Source organism: Jaculus jaculus, chromosome 8, assembly GCF_020740685.1.
Source record: "Jaculus jaculus isolate mJacJac1 chromosome 8, mJacJac1.mat.Y.cur, whole genome shotgun sequence".
NCBI lineage: Eukaryota > Metazoa > Chordata > Mammalia > Rodentia > Dipodidae > Jaculus > Jaculus jaculus.
The window spans coordinates 114,373,349-114,391,054 of record NC_059109.1 but is presented as its reverse complement, the minus strand read 5'-3'; positions in this window follow the sequence as shown (position 1 = coordinate 114,391,054).

Below are 17,706 nucleotides of genomic sequence, written 5' to 3'. Positions count from 1 at the left end.
AAGAGATACAGGAAGGTCATGGTACATTGCACAGAGGGATCATCTGCTTCCTTAGGCAACAGTAAATATTTGCATTGCATAGAGAGATCATCCCCTTCCTTTCACATTCCATTTTCCAGATTTTGATGCACTATGGACACTTTTTTTTTTTTTTTTTTTTTGGTTTTTCAAGGTAGCATCTCACTCTAGCTCAGGCTGGAACTCAGAGCGATCCTCCTGAGAGGGAACCTGAGAAAGTTCTCATACAAAACACTTTTTTAAGGGCCTGAGGTAAACCGGGCATGGTGGTGCACGCCTTTAATCCCAGCATTCAGCAGGCAGAGGTAGGTGGATCGCTGTGACCCTACCTCAAAAAAAAAAAAAAAAAAAAAAAAAAAATATATATATATATATATATATATATATATATATATATAATTAAAATTAAAAATCTTCCTCTGGGCTGGAGAGATGGCTTAGTGGTTAAGACACTTTCCTCTGGAGCCTAAGGACCTAGGCTCAATTCCCCACATTCCACATAAACCAGATGCATATGGTGACACATGCATCTGGAGTTCATTTGCAGTGGCTGGAGGCCCTGGTGTGCCCATTCTCTGTCTCTGTCTCTCTTCTCTCTCTCTCATAACTAAAGAAATTTTAAAAAATCATGGACCTCTGGTTAAAATGGCAGCATAGGAACCACACCAAAGCAGCCTAGGAGAGAAAAAGAAAAAAAAAAAACAGCAAAATACACTCTTCTATTAAAAAATGAGGAGTATAAGAAATTACGAACTGCAGCAGAGAAGCAGGAGAGATCCAGAGCATCTAGAGCCCACACAGGCAGGCAGAAGCGGCTCCAGCAGCGGCGGCACAAAGTCTAGCCATAAGGCTCGGACTGAGCTGCAGGAAAAGCCAGGTGAGGAGACTCTCCACTCACACAGGAGCTCCTCGCAAACTCAAGAAACGTGAAGGGAGGACAGCAGGGAAGAAAGGAGGAGCAGCTCATGAAGAAGATGATTGCGAGGACCAGCGGGAAAACATCAGCCACTATCCACAGCCTCCCCTCCCCCACTACCAGCATAAGCACCAGCAAGCACCAGAGACCTGGGGAAGGGAGCTCACCTACACAGCACCCCACAGGTGATCAGAGCAGTGATCCAGTGACCCAGGCAGCCTACCTGAACCCACAGTGCAACAAAGAGGGACCCAAGCAGGAGCACAGCATAATTGAACTGGGATTACACCAGCGAAGGGCCTCACAAGGTCGCAAACTGACATGGAACCCTCAAAAGACCAGAAATCTTAGCCTTCTAGTTGACAGGATTAAGGATGTGGGGCAACACACACCCTAAGGGACAGTGACTTTGTTTGAGAATCTGGTTGTCATAATACCTACTTTTGCATAAATACTCTGTGATGTTTTTCACTGAATGTGTACATTGTTTAGTTAAATTTTAGAATCTGCCTATATTTTGTTCCACTCAGCCTTCTTGAAGACTCTCATAGCAGGCAAACCCAACATGTAGGGTAACTTTTGTAGTTACTCTGAGAGTCTTAAGAGCCACACCTAGCACCTTAAACTCCTACCCAGAAAATATATAACATCAGATTGATTGATACATCTAATAATACTGCAGCTAATTAGAAATCCTAAGCATTAAATTAATCCAAGATGCAAAAATATGTACATTATAACAAAAGGAACACAAAAAATCAAGACAATATAAATCCACCAAAAAGTATTAATGTGTCAGAAATGACCTTTAGTGAGACTGACTTAGAGGAAATGTCTGAGAAAGAGTTCAAAAGAATGATTATAAATGTGTTCAAAGAAATCAGGGAGGGAATCAAAAGAATCAGAGAAGACACAGGAAACCAATTTAATGAAATGAGAAGGTCAATACAAGACATAAATAAGGAAATAGAAATAATAAAGAAAAACCAGTCAGAATTACCAGCAATGAAGAACACAGTCAATGAAATAAAAACTCTGTAGAAATCTCACCAGTAGAATGGCTGAAGGAGAGGACAGAAAGACCAGGTGACAGATCTAATACAGTCCAACAAAGAGAAAGACAAACTAACAGGAAAATATGAATGGAAATTTCAAGATATTTGAGACACTATGAAAAGATCAAACATAAGAAATTAGGGTATAGTAGAAGGAGAAGAATTTCACTCCAAAGGCATTGTAAGCATTTTCAATAAAATCATAGAAGAAAGCTTCCCCCAAATTGGGAAAGAGGTGCAAATGCAGATACAGCAAGCCTTTAGGACACCAAAAAGACAAAACCTAGAAAGAACCTCTCCTTGCCATATTATAATTAAACTACCAAACATACAAACCAAATAGAATATATGAAAGCAATTAGACAGAAAAATCAAGTCACATACAAAGGTAAGCCCATCAGGATCACAGCAGATTACTCAATACAAACTTTCAAAGCCAGAAGGGCTTGGAATGATGTATTCCAACTTCTGAAAGATAACTGTCAATCAAGATTACTTTATCCTGCAAAGCTATCCATTCAGATAGATGGAGAAATAAGGACATTCCTCAACAAAAGCAGGCTAAAGGAATATTTGAAGACAAAACCAGCTCTACAGAAAATACTTGAAAGGATCCTCCATGCTGAAGAGAGAGAAAAGCATACACAGAGGACAAAATCAGAGAATCACTCCCATTCACAACTGCATCAAAAAAGATAAAGTACCTTGGAATAAACCTAACCAAAGAAGTGAATGATATCTACATTGAAAACTTTAAAACACTCAAGCAAGAAATTTCAGAAGACACTAAGAAATGGAAAGACTTCCCTTGTTCTTGGATTGGAAGAATCAATATTGTGAAAATGGCAATCTTACCAAAAGCATTCTACACATTTAATGCAATCCCCATCAAAATTCCAATGGCATTCTTCATGGAAATAGAAAAAACAATCCAAAAATTCATTTGTAATCATAAAAAACCTTGAATATCTAAAACAATTTTGAGCAACAAAAATTAGGCTGGTAGTATCACCATACCTGATTTTAACCTATACTAAACAGCCATAGTAACAAAAACAGCATGGTACTGGCACAAAAGTAGACATGTAGATCAATGGAACAGAATAGAGGACCCAGATGTAGGCACCTGATCTTTGACAAAAATGCCAAAAATATTCACTGGAGAAAAGACAGCCTCTTCAGCAAATGATGCTGGAAAAACTGGATATGTATCTGTAGAAGGATGAAAATAGATCCTTATCTGTCTCCATGTTAAAGAATTAAGTCTAAATGGATCAAAGACCTTGATATCAGATCTGAAACTCCAAAACTGCTAGAGGAAAAATTAGGAGAAATTCTTCAACATATTGGTCTTGGCAAGGACTTTCTGAATATAACCCCAATTTCTCAGGCAATAAAACCACAGATTAATCAGTGGGACCTAATGAAATTACAAGGCTTTTGTATGGCAAAAGATGCTATGAATAGAGCAAAGAGGCAACCTACAGAATGGGAGAAAATTTTTGCCAGCTGTACATCTGATAGAGGATTAATATCTAGGATATACAAAGAACTCAAAAAATTGAGTGGAGCATGGTGGTGCATGCCTTTAATCCCAGCACTCAGGAGGCAGAGGAAGGAGAATTGTAGTGAGTTTGAGGCCACCCTGAGAATACAGAGTGAATTCCAGGTCAGCCTGGGCTAGAGTGAGTCTCTACCTCAAAAAACAAAACAAAAAAAATTAATTAATTAATTAATTAAATAATAAGAAATCAAACAACCCAGTTAAAAAATGGGCTACAGAACTAGAGAGCTCTCAAAAGAAGAAACACAGATGGCATATAAACATCTAAAAAAAAAAGTTCAACATCCCTAGTCATCAGGGAAATGTAGATTAAAGCTATGTTGAGATTCTATCTTACTCCTGTCAGATTGGCTACCATCATGAAAACAAATGAACATAACTTCTGGTGAGGATGGAGAAAAAGAGGAACCCTTCTACACTGTTGGTGGGAATGTAATCTGGTCCAGCCATTATGAAAATCAGTGTGGAGGTTCCTGAGACAGCGAAAAATAGATATACCATGTGACCCAGCTATAGCACATATAGGCATATATCCTGAGGACTTGTCTCATTACCTTAGAGATACTTGCTCAACCATGTTTATTGCCACTCTATTCACAATAGCTAGGAAATGGAACCAGCCTAAATGTCCCTCAACTGATGAGTGGATAATGAAATGTGGCACATTTGTACAATGGAGTTCTACTCAGCTGTAAAGAAAAATGAAATTATGAAATTTGCAGGAAAATGGATGGATCTGGAAAGTATTATACTAAGTAAGGTAACCCAGGCCTAGAAAACCAAACATCACATGTTCTCTCTCATATGTGGATCCTAGCTACAGATGATTGGACTTCTGTGTGAGTAGGAAGAAAATTCAGTAGCGATCCTCCTACCCCTGCCTCCTGAGCGCTGGGATTAAAGGCATGCACCACCATGCCTGGCCTGAGATGCTTTTTTAATTGCCCTGTTAATATTGTTCCTGTACATGAGAAAACTGACTCTCAGAGCTGCTAAGTGACTAGCACAAAGTCACGTAGATAGGAATGACTATACAAGGGCTCATCTCTGAACCTCTGAACACAGTGTTCTTCTACAGCAAGGATGGGCTGACCAGCCTACAGGTGAGAGGCTGGCCAGCAGGAGGGCCCAGAGCCCCTATCTTTCCGTCTATGATTGTCTAATCTGTAGGGCTTGCATTGCACCCACTCAGGATGCTGCAAGAGCAGAGCTACCGCCTCTGCTTACCCTCAACCACAGTAGCCATCATTCTGGTTTGTGGTTTTTAAACCACTGCAGAGCAGCCACTGCTCACAGCAAGCTCATAGTTCCCCTGCTAGATGGAATCCTTAGGAACAGTACTGGTGCCCTCTACTCTTTATTTATTTATTGTTATTATTATTATTTGGTGTTTTGAGGTAGGGGCTCCCTCTAACCCAGACTGACCTGTAATTTTGTAGTCTCAGGGTAGCCTCAACGTGCTGGGATCAAAGGTGCGTGTCACCATACCCAGTCTCTTTTATTTCTTGAATTCTGGGATTACAGCCATATACCTCCATGCTCAATACTAAGGATCAAATCTAGGGCTTTCTTTTTTTTTAATATTTTTTGTTCAATTTTTATTTATTTATTTGAGAGCGACAGACACAGAGAGAAAGACAGATAGAGGGAGAGAGAGAGAGAATGGGCGCGCCAGGGCTTCCAGCCTCTGCAAAGGAACTCCAGACGCATGTGCCCCCTTGTGCATCTGGCTAACGTGGGACCTGGGGAACTGAGCCTCGAACCGGGGTCCTTAGGCTTCACAGGCAAGCGCTTAACCGCTAAGCCATCTCTTCAGCCCATAGGGCCTTTCTTATACTAGGCAGGCACTCTACCTACAAGGCTATCTCCCCAGCCTTCTGCTTAGTTTAGAGGGACATAGTAGGGTCCCCCTCTTCAGTTAGTCTCAGCTCACTTCAATCACTCATGAGTAGAGAGAAAGGTAAGAAAATCTAGAATTATGGTTGACTTAGTGCTTTCTGGATTTTACAGATGTCTATTGTTTGTGTCTATCACCAAAGGAATTTTTTTTTTTTTTGAGGTAGGGTCTCACTCTAGCCCAGGCTAACCTGGAATTAACTATGTAGTTTCAGGGTGGCTTCAAACTCACAGTGATCCTCCTACCTGTGCCTCCTGTGTGCTGGGATTAAAGGCATGCACCACCATGCCTGGCCTGGATTTCATTTTATTTGAGACAGAGCTAGAAAGAGGCAGAGAGAGAGATTGAGAGAGAGAGAGAGAGAGAGGGAGAGAGAGAGGGAGAGAATGGGTGTGCCAGGGCCTTCAGCCGCTGTAAACAAACTGCAAATGCATGTGCCACCTGGGCATTTGGCTTATGTGGGTCCTGGGGGGAATCAAACCTGGATCCTTTGCCTTTGCAGCCAAAGGCCTTGCCTACTAAGCCATCTCTCCAGCCCTAGATTTTTTGTTTGTTTGTTTTTTGTTTTTTTGAGGTAGGGTCTTACTTTAGCCCAGTCTGACCTGAAATTCACTCGGTAGTCTCAGAGTGGCTTTGAACTCACAGTGATCTTCCTACTTCTGCCTCCCAAGTGCTGGGATCAAAGGTGTGTGCAACCATACCGGCTGATTTTTTTTAAGTGTGTGTGTGTGTGTGTGTGTGTGTGTATGAGGTGTACATGTGTATGTGTGTGGGCAGGTACCTGCATGGCATGGCATGCATGTAAAGGTTGGAGGACAACACTGGGTGCTGGTCCTCAGCTTCCACCTTGTTTGATGCGCAGACTCTCAGTGTTCGCTGTTCTGTTCCCCACGCTTCTCAGCAATCAAGCCTCTGAGGACTCTCCTGTCTCTGCTTCCCATCTTGCCCCGAGTCCCATCTCCTTCTAGGAGTACTGGGAATACAGACACTCCGGTTACTGCAGGGATTCATACTTAGGGCTTTCCTCTTTTGCAGCAAGTGCTTGATCCCATGGGTGTCCTTACTGGCTCTTCAGGGTTTACCCGATCCATTCCTGTAGTTCCTTTAGCTAACGGACCATGTTATCAGTGGTTCATACCAGATTAAATAAAAGAAAGACTTGCTTTTTTAATTGGTTCTTTTGAGGTACAGTTTCACTTTAGCCCAGGCTGACCTGAAATTCACTATGGAGTCTCAGGGTGGCTTAGAACTCAGGATGATAGTCCTATCTCTGCCATACAAGTGCTGGGATTAAAGGTGTGCATCACCATGCCTGGCTTAAAAAAAAAAATTTTTTTTAATTTATGATTTTTTAAAATTTCTTTAGTTTTTCCCTCTCCACCCCCCAATTTCCCCTTTGAAACTCCATCTCCATCATATCCCCTCCCATCTCAATCAGTCTCTTGTTTTTATGTCATGATCTTTTCCTCCTATTATGATGGTCTTGTGTAGGTAGTGTCAGGCACTGTGAAGTCATGGACATCCAGGCCATTTTGTGTCTTGAGGAGCTCATTGTAAGGAATCTTATCCTTCTTTGGCTCTTTTTTTTGGGGGGGGGGTTGAGGTACTGTTTCACACTAGCTCAGGTTGACCTGAAACTCACTATGTAGTCTCAGGATGGCCTCGAACTCACGGCGATCCTCCTACCTCTGACTCCCGAGTGCTGAGATTAAAGCCATGTGCCACCATGCCCAGCCCTTCCTTTGGCTGTTAAATTCTTTCCGCCACCTCTTCTGCGATGGACCCTGAGCCATGGAATATGTGATTGAGATATTTCAGTTCTGAGCACTACACTGTCACGTCTCAACACCATGGTGCCTCCTGAGTCATCCCAAGGTCACTGCCATTGGAAATTGAACTACAATTGAACTCACTGTTCATGCCTTGCAAGGTCACCTATGATATGGTTCTGGCATTATCTGACTTGATCTCACCACTCAACCTGTGACTCACTCAGCTTCAGCCACACCAACTTCCTTTGGTTTCTCAGATGGGCCCCACACACTCCTATCTCAGGGCCTCTGCATTGGCTGCTCCCTCCAGCTGGAAGGGTCATGTCATCTTCCAGACTCCAGTATGGCACATTCCTTCATTCTCTGTGGAAAGTCTCCCCCTCAGTGAGGTATTCCTATATAAAACAGACACCCTGCGGTAGGCTGTGGTGGCTCATGCCTATAATCCCAGTGCGGAAGTAAGAAGGTTGCTGTGAATTACAAGCCAGCCTGGGCTACAGTGAGACCCTTCCTCAAATAAATAAATAGGGGATTGAATAGATGGCTTAGCAGTTTAGGCATTTGCCTGCAAAACCAAAGACTCAGTTTGATTCCTCAGAACCCACATAAGCCAGATACACAAAGTGGCGCATGAGTCTGGAGTTTGTTTGCAGTGGCTGGAGGCCCTGGCAGACCTATTCTCTCTGTCTCTCTCTCACAAATAAATTAAAAGATTAAAATAAATAAATAAATAGGGCCTGAACAGATGACTCAGCAGTTGAGGTGCTTGTCTATTTGCAAAGCCTGATAGACTGGATTCGATTCCCCAGTACCTACATAAAGTCAGATGCACAAAGTGGCACACTTGTCTAGAGTTCATTGGCAGCAGTAAGAGGCCCTGGTGCGCCTATTCTCTCTCTCTCTCTTTCTCCCCCTCTTTTTTTGTTTTTTTTTTTTCTTCAAGGTAGGGTCTCACTCTGCCTCAGACTGACCTGGGTGGCCTCGAACTCTCAGCAATCCTCCTACCTCTGCCTCTCGAGTGCTGGGATTAAAGGCGTGTGTCACCACGCCCAGCTGTCTTTCTCTGCCTCTTTCCCTCTCTCTCCTTGCAAATAAATAAATATTAAAAACAAATAAATATGCAGGCCTGCAGAGAGTGGTTAAAGGCACTTGCTTCCAAATCCAGATGGCCCCGGGCTCCATTCCCCAGCACCATGTAAAGCTGCTTACAATTCAAAGAGAAGATGAAGCATAGACACCTTGATATTGCCCTCTGACCTCTGACTTCCACATGCATGCTATAGCACATGTGCACACACATGCATGGAAAGAAAACTTTCTTTGCTTTTTCTTTTTCTTTTTTCTTTTCTTTTTTTTTTTTGGTTTTAGAGGTATGGTCTCACGCTAGCCTAGCCTGACCTAGCATTCACTCCGTAGTCTCAGAATGGCCTTGAACTCATGACAATCCTCTTACTTCTGCCTCCTGAGTGCTGGGATTAAAAGCCACCCAGTTAAAAAGTTTCTTTTTATTTGTTGATAATCACAAGCACAGACAGAAGGAGAGAGAGAGAGAGAGAGAGAGGATGGGCATGCCAGGGCTTTCTGCTATTGCAAATGAACTCCAGACACATGTACCACTTTGTGTATCTGGTTTTACATGGGTACTAAAGAATCAAACCCAGGCCACCAGACTTTGCAAGCAAGAAGCTTTAACTGCTGAGCCATCTCCCTAGCCCCCCAAAAAGTGTTTTTTATTTGTTTGTTTGTTTGGTTGGTTTTTGGTTTTTCAAGGTAAGTTTCCCTCCCCTCAAGAAATTTTATTTATTGGGCTGAAGAGATGGCTTAGCGGTTAAGCGCTTGCCTGTGAAGCCTAAGGACCCCGGTTCGAGGCTCGGTTCCCCAGGTCCCACGTTAGCCAGATGCACAAGGGGGCGTACGCATCTGGAGTTCGTTTGCAGAGGCTGGAAGCCCTGGCGCGCCCATTCTCTCTCTCTGCCTCTACCTGTCTTTCTCTCTGTGTCTGTCGCTCTCAAATAAATAAATAAATAAATTTTAAAAAAAGGAAATTTTATTTATTTGCAAGCAGAGAGGGAGAGAGAATGAGGATGAAAATGGGTATGTCAGGTGGGCTGGACAGATGTCTATGAAGCCTAAGGACCCTGGTTTGAGATTCAATACCCCAGGACCCAAGTAAGCCAGATGCACAAGGTGGCACATGTATCTGGACTTCATTGGCAGTGGTTGGAGGCCCTGGAGCACCAATTCTCTCCCTCTCCCTCTATCTGCCTCTTTCTCTGTCTCTCTCAAATAAACAAAAAATAAAATAAAATAAAAGATGAAAATGGATATGCCAGGGCCTCTTGCCACTGCGTGGGCACTGGGGAATCTAGCTTGGGCCATCAGGCTTTGCAAGCAAGTGCCTTTAACCACTGAGCCATCTCTTCAGCCCTCTGTTTAATTTTCTACACAGCACTTAGAATTCTGAGACCATACACATATTTGTTTGCCTCTAGGACCAGAATGTGAACACAGACTTGCATTGCTCTACAGCTGGTGCTCAGGTCTGAGGTCTACCACACAATAGGCCCTCAAAAGATATTTGCTGACTTGTAAAGTAAATAAAGGAATGAGTCCCCAAGGTCCCCCAGGTGGTACGTGGTAGAGCTGGGATGTGAACTGTGTTGTCCAATCTCTGAGTCTGTCTGTCAGCTACTGTGTTGTGCTGAACTGACTTGGAGAGCATGCAGGAGGCTCACACAGCATAAGGAGTGTACAGTTTTATGCTGTAAATTTGAAACTTGTTAAATGCTTGGGGAAAAAGCAAAGGAAGCTTGGTGTGGTAGTGTACGCTTTTAATCCCAGCACTGGGAGGCAGATTTAGGAGAATTGCTGTGAGGTCCAAGGCCAGCCTGAGACTGCATAGTGAATTCCAGGTAAGCCTGGGCTAGAGCGAGACCCCATCTCAAAAAGAAAAAACAAACAAACAAACAAACAAACAAATACTGGGTGTGGTAGTGCATACCTTTAATCCAGCACTGGAGAGGTTGTGAATTCAAGGCTACCTTGAGCCTACTACATAGTGAATTTCAGGCCAGCCTGGGCTAAAGTGAGACCCTACCTTGAAAAATTAAAAACAACCGGGTGTGGTGGCGCACTCCTTTAATCCCAGTACTTGGGAGGCAGAGGTAGGAGGATCGCCGTGAGTTCGAGGCCACCCTGAGACTACATAGTTACTTCCAGGTCAGCCAGGGCCAGAGTGAGACCCTACCTCAAAAAACTAAAAAAGAAAAGAAAAAAGAAACAGCAAGGGAGTATTAGTACTCTGGTTCACTGCTTTCTCATCTAGTAATACGTTGGCTTACTGACTTTATAAGGATGTTTTGTGAGGTGCCGATGAGATAATGGATGGAGAAATATCTAAAGAAGTTAAAGCCTCCACATAGTGGAAAGGACTTTAAAGATTATTTCCATGCCAATAGCTTCCCAGGCTCCCATCCTCTACCTTAAGTTTGACATTAATATTGCCGACAGGAATGGGGGAGGGTGGGAGCCACAGGGGACTCGGGGACTCTGTGTCCCAGTAATTAAACATGTCGGGACTGAAGCGCAGCCAGCAGCAGCATCTGGTTGCAATTACCAGAGGGGACCAAAGTGATTAGTCACCTTTATAGTGAGAGCCAGGCAGGAACCCTGGGCTCCTCCCCGGAGAGAGCCTTCCATCCAAGCTCAGAGTCTTTTTCCCTGTTCCTACTCAATTCCTGGTCCTCAGACAATAGCCTCTGCCCCAGACTCCTCTGTCCCCAAATCTTCAGGCCATTGGATGAGACCTTGGATGGAAGTTAAAATGTCCCTATGTCCCCACAATCTTATCACTTTTTTTTTTTGTTGTTGTTCTGGAGGTAGGATCTCACTCTAGTTCAGGCTGACCTGGAATTCACTATGTAGCCTCAGGGTGGCCTCAAACTCACTGCAAGCCTCCTACCGCTACCTCCCAAGTGCTGGGATTAAAGAAGTGCGCCACCACACCCAGCTATATCACTTTTTCTTTTTTTTATTATCATAGTCTATGGAAGGGTGCTTGATATAAAATGTTGAAGCCGAGCTGGATATGGTGATGCATATCTATAATCTCAGCACTCAGGAGTTGGAAGCAGGAGAATCAAGAGTTCATAGTTATTCTCTAACTCCTGCTACACAGTGAATTTGAACTCAGCCTAGGAGAAGAAGAGGAAGAAGTAGTAGTTAGGGTGCCAGGGAGATTGCTCAGTGGTTAAAGATGCTTGCTTGCAAAGTCTGTTAGTCTGGGTTCAATTCCCCTGTGTGTATGTAAAGTTAGATGCATAAAGTGGCTCATGTATCTGGAATGGCAAGAGGCCATGACACATCCATATTCTCTCTCTCCCTCTCTCTTCCTTTCTCTAGTCACAAATAAGTAAATGAATTTTTTTTTTTTTTTTTTTAGCCAGGTGTGGTGGTGCCCGCCTTTAATCTCAGCACTTGGGAGGCAGAGGTAGAAGAATTGCCAAGAGTTTGAGGTCACCTTGAGACTACATAGTGAATTCCAGGTCAGCCTGAGCTAGAGTGAGATCCTACCTTAGAAAACAAAATCAAATTTTTTTTTTTTTTTTTTTAGGGCTGGAGAGATGGCTTAGCTGTTAAGGCGCTTGCCTGTGAAGCCTCAGGACCCATGTTCTACTCTCCAGATCCCATGTAAGCCAGACACAGAAAGTGATGCAAGCACAAGGTCACACATGTACACAAGATGGCATGAGAGTCTGGAGTTCCATTGTAGTGGCTGAGGCCCTGGTTTGCCAATTCCCCCTCTCTCTCATAAAAAAAAAAAAAAAAAATTGGGCTGGAGAGATGGCTTAGGGGTTAAGCGCTTGCCTGTGAAGCCTCAGGACCTCGGTTCAAGGCTCAATTCCCCAGGACCCACATTAGCCAGATGCACAAGGGGGCGCACGCGTCTGGAGTTCGTTTGCAGAGGCTGGAAGCCCTGGGGTGCCCATTTTCTCTCTCTCTCTCTCTATCTGCCTCTTTCTCTATCTCTCTCTCTGTCACTCTCAAATAAATAAATTAAATGAATCAAAAATATTTTTAAAAAATTTTAGCCAAGCATGGAGGTTCATGCCTTTAATCCCAGCATTTGGGAAGCAGGGGCAGGAGGAGCAACTGAGAATTTGAGGCCACCCTGAAGCTACATAGAATTCCAGGTCAGCCTGAGCTAAAGCAAAATCCTACTTTGAAAAACAAAAAAAAAAAAAAAAAAAAAAAAACCCAAAAAGTTAGAAATTAGGCTTTAAAAGTAATTTAACTGGGGCGAGTAGGATTTCTCAGTGGTTAAAGGTCTTGCTTTCAAAGCAGACCAGCTTAGGGTTCAATTCCCAGGCAACCCATGTAAATCAAACACCAAAAATGGCACAAGTGTCTGGCGTTTCCTTTGCAGTGGCAAGAGGCCCTGGGGCACCCAAGCTTGCATCCAGGGCGGAAGGCCTTGGCATGCCCATGTTCACTCTCTCTATCTCAAATCAATAAATGCGTATTAAAATAAATAAATAGGAGCTGGAGAGACAGTTCAGCCATTAAAGGCACTTGCTTGCAAATCCTGACAGTCAAGGTTCAAATCCCCAGTACCCATGTAAGAGCTAGATGTACAAAATGTACAAAGTGGCGCATGTGTCTGGAGTTCATTCACAGTAGCAAGGGGACCTGGCATGCCCATACTCAGTCTCTCTCTCTCTCTGTTTCTCTCTATCTCTTTCCTTCTGTCTCTCTCTCAAATAAATAATAAAGCGGAGAGCAATTAAGAACAGTCAGTATTAACCTCTGGCCTCCATATGCAATGCATACACCATACATAAGTGCCCATAAACATGTAGACCCCCATATATAACATGCATATACACACAAAATAATAGCTGTTATCAATATTTGTCAGGCTCTTGTGTCATTGTGTCTTTTCTTTCTTTCTTTCTTTTTTTTGGTTTTTCAAAATAGAGTTTCACTCTAGTCCAGACTGTCCTGGAATTCACTATATAGTCTCAGGGTGGCCTCGAACTCACGGTGATCCTCCTACCTCTGCCTCCTTAGTGCTGGGATGAAAGGCATATGGCACCAGGCTGGGCATCACTTTTTTTGTAAGTATTTTTATTTACTTATTTCTGAGCAGAGAGAATGGGCACGTTAGGATCTCTTGCAGCAGCAAACAAACTGCAGATAGATGCACTGCTTGGTGCATTATGTGGGTACTGGGGAATTGAACCTAGGCTGATAGGCTTTGCAAGAATTTGTCTTTTAAAAAAACATAAATAAAGCTGGGTGTGATGGCACTTGCCTTTCATCCCAGCACTCCGGAGGCAGAGGTAGGAGGATCACCGTGAGTTCAAGGCCACCCTGAGACTACATAGTGAATTCCAGGTCAGCCTGGACTAGAGCAAAATCTTACTTCAAAACAAAACAAAACAAAACAAAACAAAAAATAATAATAATGATAAATAAATAAGCTGGGGGCAGTGGCGCACACCTTTAATTCTAGCACTTGGGAGGCAGAGATAGGAGAATCACCGTGAATTCAAAGTCACCCTGAGACAACATAGTGAATTCCAGGTCAACCTGAGCTAAAGTGAGACCCTGCCTTGAAAAAAACAATAAAGGGGGCTGGAGAGATGGCTTAGTGGTTAAGTGCTTACCTGTGAAGCCTAAGGATCCTGCTTCAAGGCTCTATTTCCCAGTACCCACGTAAACCAGATGCACAGGGGACACATGTGTCTGGAGTTCGTTTGCAGTGGCTGGAGGTCCTGGTGCACCCGTTCTCTCTCTCTGCCTCTTTCTCTGTCTGTCTGTCGCTCTCAAATAAATAAATAAAAATAAACAAAAAAATTTTGTTAAGAGCCAGGCATGGTGGCGCATGCCTTTAATCCCAGAACTTGAGAGGCAGAGGTAGAAGGATCACTGTGAGTTCGAGGCCACCCTGAGATTACATAAGCCACCCTGAGATTACATAGTGAATTCCCCATCAGCCTGGGCTAGATCAAGATCCTACCTCGAAAAACAAAAAAAATTAAATTAAATTAATAAGGCTTGAAGAGATGGATCAGTGGTTAAGGTGCTTGCCTGCTAAGGCCAAGGACCCAGGTTTGATTTCCCAGTACCCACGTAAATCAGATATGTAAGATGGTGAATGCATCTGGATTTTGCAGTGGCTAGAGGGCCTGGCACACCCATTCTCTCTTTCAAAAATAAATAAATAAAATATTTAAAATTAAAAGTGCCTTTAGCCACTGAGCCATTTTGTCAGTCCTATTTAAAATAAATATTTGGGGGGTTGGGGATTTAGCTCAGTGGATGAGCGCTTGCCTAGCAAGCGCAAGGCCCTGGGTTCGGTCCTCAGCACCGAAAAAAAAAAAAAAGAAAAAGAAAAAAAAAGACTAAAATAAATATTTGGACTGGTCATGGTGGTGCACTTCTTTTTTTTTTTTTTTTTTTTTAATAAAACAACCTCACATTTATTGTCACACAGTAATAACATAAGGGCCATCAAAACACTATGAACAAATGTTTCAGAATTATACTACCAACAGAAGACGCCCCCCCCAAATCTTGTGTTCTCATCTTCTCACTTCTCATTTCTAGTTGGAAACACTTTGTAGCAGGGTAATATTATCTCCTTTCAACATGATCCGACCCAGTTGTTTCCTTGACTTTGTTTTAGAATGCATTTCTTCTGCATCATCTAACACGAGGTTCATGTACTCATCAAAACCAATAATACAGCCCTCTATCCGCATATTCACTTGCTCATAGAGCCACACCTGAATCCGAGATCTATTTTGCAAGTATCTGAAGATCAAGTTCTGCACCACATCGGTTAAGGAGAGAAGACACAAAGAGGACTCGGCTCCCTGGAACTGCGAACGGCGACCCCAACCTTCATCTCACCTTTGCCTCCCTGAAAGCCAGGCCTGCTTGCCTACTTACTGAAAGGCACAGTGACCATCCGGGCACTCCCGCAGGGAGCCCTGAAGGGACTGCCTGGCCGCTGCCATCACCTCCCGAAGCCGCCTTCCCCCGGATCAGCCCGACATGCCGCGTGGCCCCGCAGGCCGGTCTCCCAAGCGCACGTCCCACCTCCCGGTGCACTTCTTTTAATCTCAGCACTCAGGAGGCAGAGGTAGGAGGATCACCATGAGTTCAAGGCCACCCTGAGACTACATAGTGAATTCCAGGTCAGCCTGGGCTAAGGTAAGACCCTACCTCAAAAAACAAACAAACAAACAAACAAAAAATATATACATAGTTAAGGTGTTTGCCTGCAAAGCCAAAGGACCCAAGTTTGATTCCCCAATACCCACATAAGCCAGGTTCACTAGGTGGCATGTGCATCTGGAATTCATTTGCAGTGGCTGACGGCCCTGGCCCACCCATTCTCTCTCTCTGCCTCTTTCTCTCTCTCTCAAATAAAATAAATAAATAACGAACTCTTTAAAATGTTTTATTTTATTTTTTCCTTTCATTGAGAGAGACAGAGAGAGGTAAAGAGTGAGAGAGGGAGAGAGAGAATGGATGCACCAAGGCCTTTTAGCCTCTGTGAACTAACTCCAGATGTGTGTGCCCCTTGTGGGCAGGCATGGCATTGCATGCTTGCATCCCTGTTGTGTTGCAGGATCTGGAGGATTCAAACAGAAGTTCTTAGGCTTCACAGGTAAGTGCCTTAACTGCTAAGCCATCTCTCCAGCCCTATTGACTTATTTAGTTATCTGAGAGAGAGAGACAGAGAGTGAGTATGGATGTGCCAGGGCCTCTTGCCACTGCAAATAAACTCCAGACACATATACCACTTTGTGCATATGGCTTTATGTGAGAACTGGGAATTGAACCCAGGCCTTCAGGCTTTGCAAGCAAGCGCCTTTAACCACTGAGACGTCTCTTCATCCCCCATTGTGTCACTTTTTAGCAATTCACCTCATTGGGTACCCACAAAAGCCCTGTGTGAAGTAATTACTGCCATTACCCTATTCGGAGTTCCAGGATATATGTAATCTAGACTTGGATAAACATACATTTCACACAAATACAAATATGTAGATGAGAATGAAAATAAGATGGGGACTAAGAACTATTTGGTAAAGGACTGAAAGGGGAGTGGAAAGAACAAGAAGGCAATGAAAGGAAAGAAAAACTAACCTTGCCTGTTTTCTGTCATATGAAGAATCTAGATTTAGGGGCTGGAGAGATGGCTCACAAAGCCTGAGGGCCTGGGTTCAGTTCCTGAGTACCTGCATAAAGCCAAATGCACAAAGGATTCATTTTCAGTCACAGAAAGCCCTGGCACAGCCGTACTCACTCTCTCGGTTTCTCTCTCTGAAATAAATGTAATTTTTTTTTTTTTTAAAAGCCGGGCACATGTCTTTAATCCCAGCACTTAGGAGGGAAAGGTAAGAGGTTCACCATGAGGTGTGTGTGTGTGTTTTGGCTTTTTCAAGGTAGGGTCTCATTCTAACCCAGGCTGACCTGGAACTCACTCTGTAGTCCCAGGCTGGCCTCAAACTCACAACAATCCTCCTACCTCTGCCTAAATTTAAAAAAAAAAAAATTTTTTTTTTGAGGTAGGGTCTCACTCTAGCCCAGGCTGACCTGGAATTCACTATGTAGTCTCAGGGTGGCTTTGAATTCATGGTGATCCTCTGCCTCCCAAGTGTTGGGATTAAAAGCATGCACCACCATGCTCAGCTCTAAATAAAAATATTTTTAAATGAAATTAGATTTAAAGGCCTGGAGGGATTGCTTAGTGGTGAAGGGGCTTCCTGTGAAGCCAAAGGACTTGGGTTTGATTCCCCAGTACTCATCTAAGCCAGATGCACAAGGTGGCTCACACATCTGGAGTTCTGTTTGCTATGGCTAGAGTCCCTAGTATGCACATTCTCTCTCTCTATCCATCTTCCCCTCTCTCTCTCTTAAATAAGTAAAAAAGTATGAGGCTAGATAGATTGCTTAGCAGTTAGGGCGTTTGCCTACAAAGCCAAAGGACCCGGGTTTGATTCCCTTAGGACCTATGGAAACCAAATGCACAAGGTGGCACATGCATCTGGAGTTCATTTGCAGCTGCTGGATACCTGGTGTACCCATTCTCTCTCTCTCTCTCTATCTATCTGCCTCTCCCTCTCAAATAAATAAAATTTAAATACATAAATAAAAATTTAAAATGTGTGTGTTTGTGTGTATTTCCAGCACTTGGAGCTGAAGAGAAGAATTGCTGTGAGTTTGAGGCCACAGTGAGTTCCAGGTTAGTCTGGGTTAGAGACCTTGCCTCACTCATGAGTCACATAAGTGGAAGGGGGGCTATTTGGGGGAGGAGAGGGACCAGTGGGAATTGGGGGAGGGGTTGATGGGGAGTGAATATGAACAACGTACAACGATATGCACGTATGAAAATTTTGTAATGAAACCCGTTATTAATGATAAAAACAAGAAGATGGTCTTTCTATACAAGGGCTAGTCAGAGATTC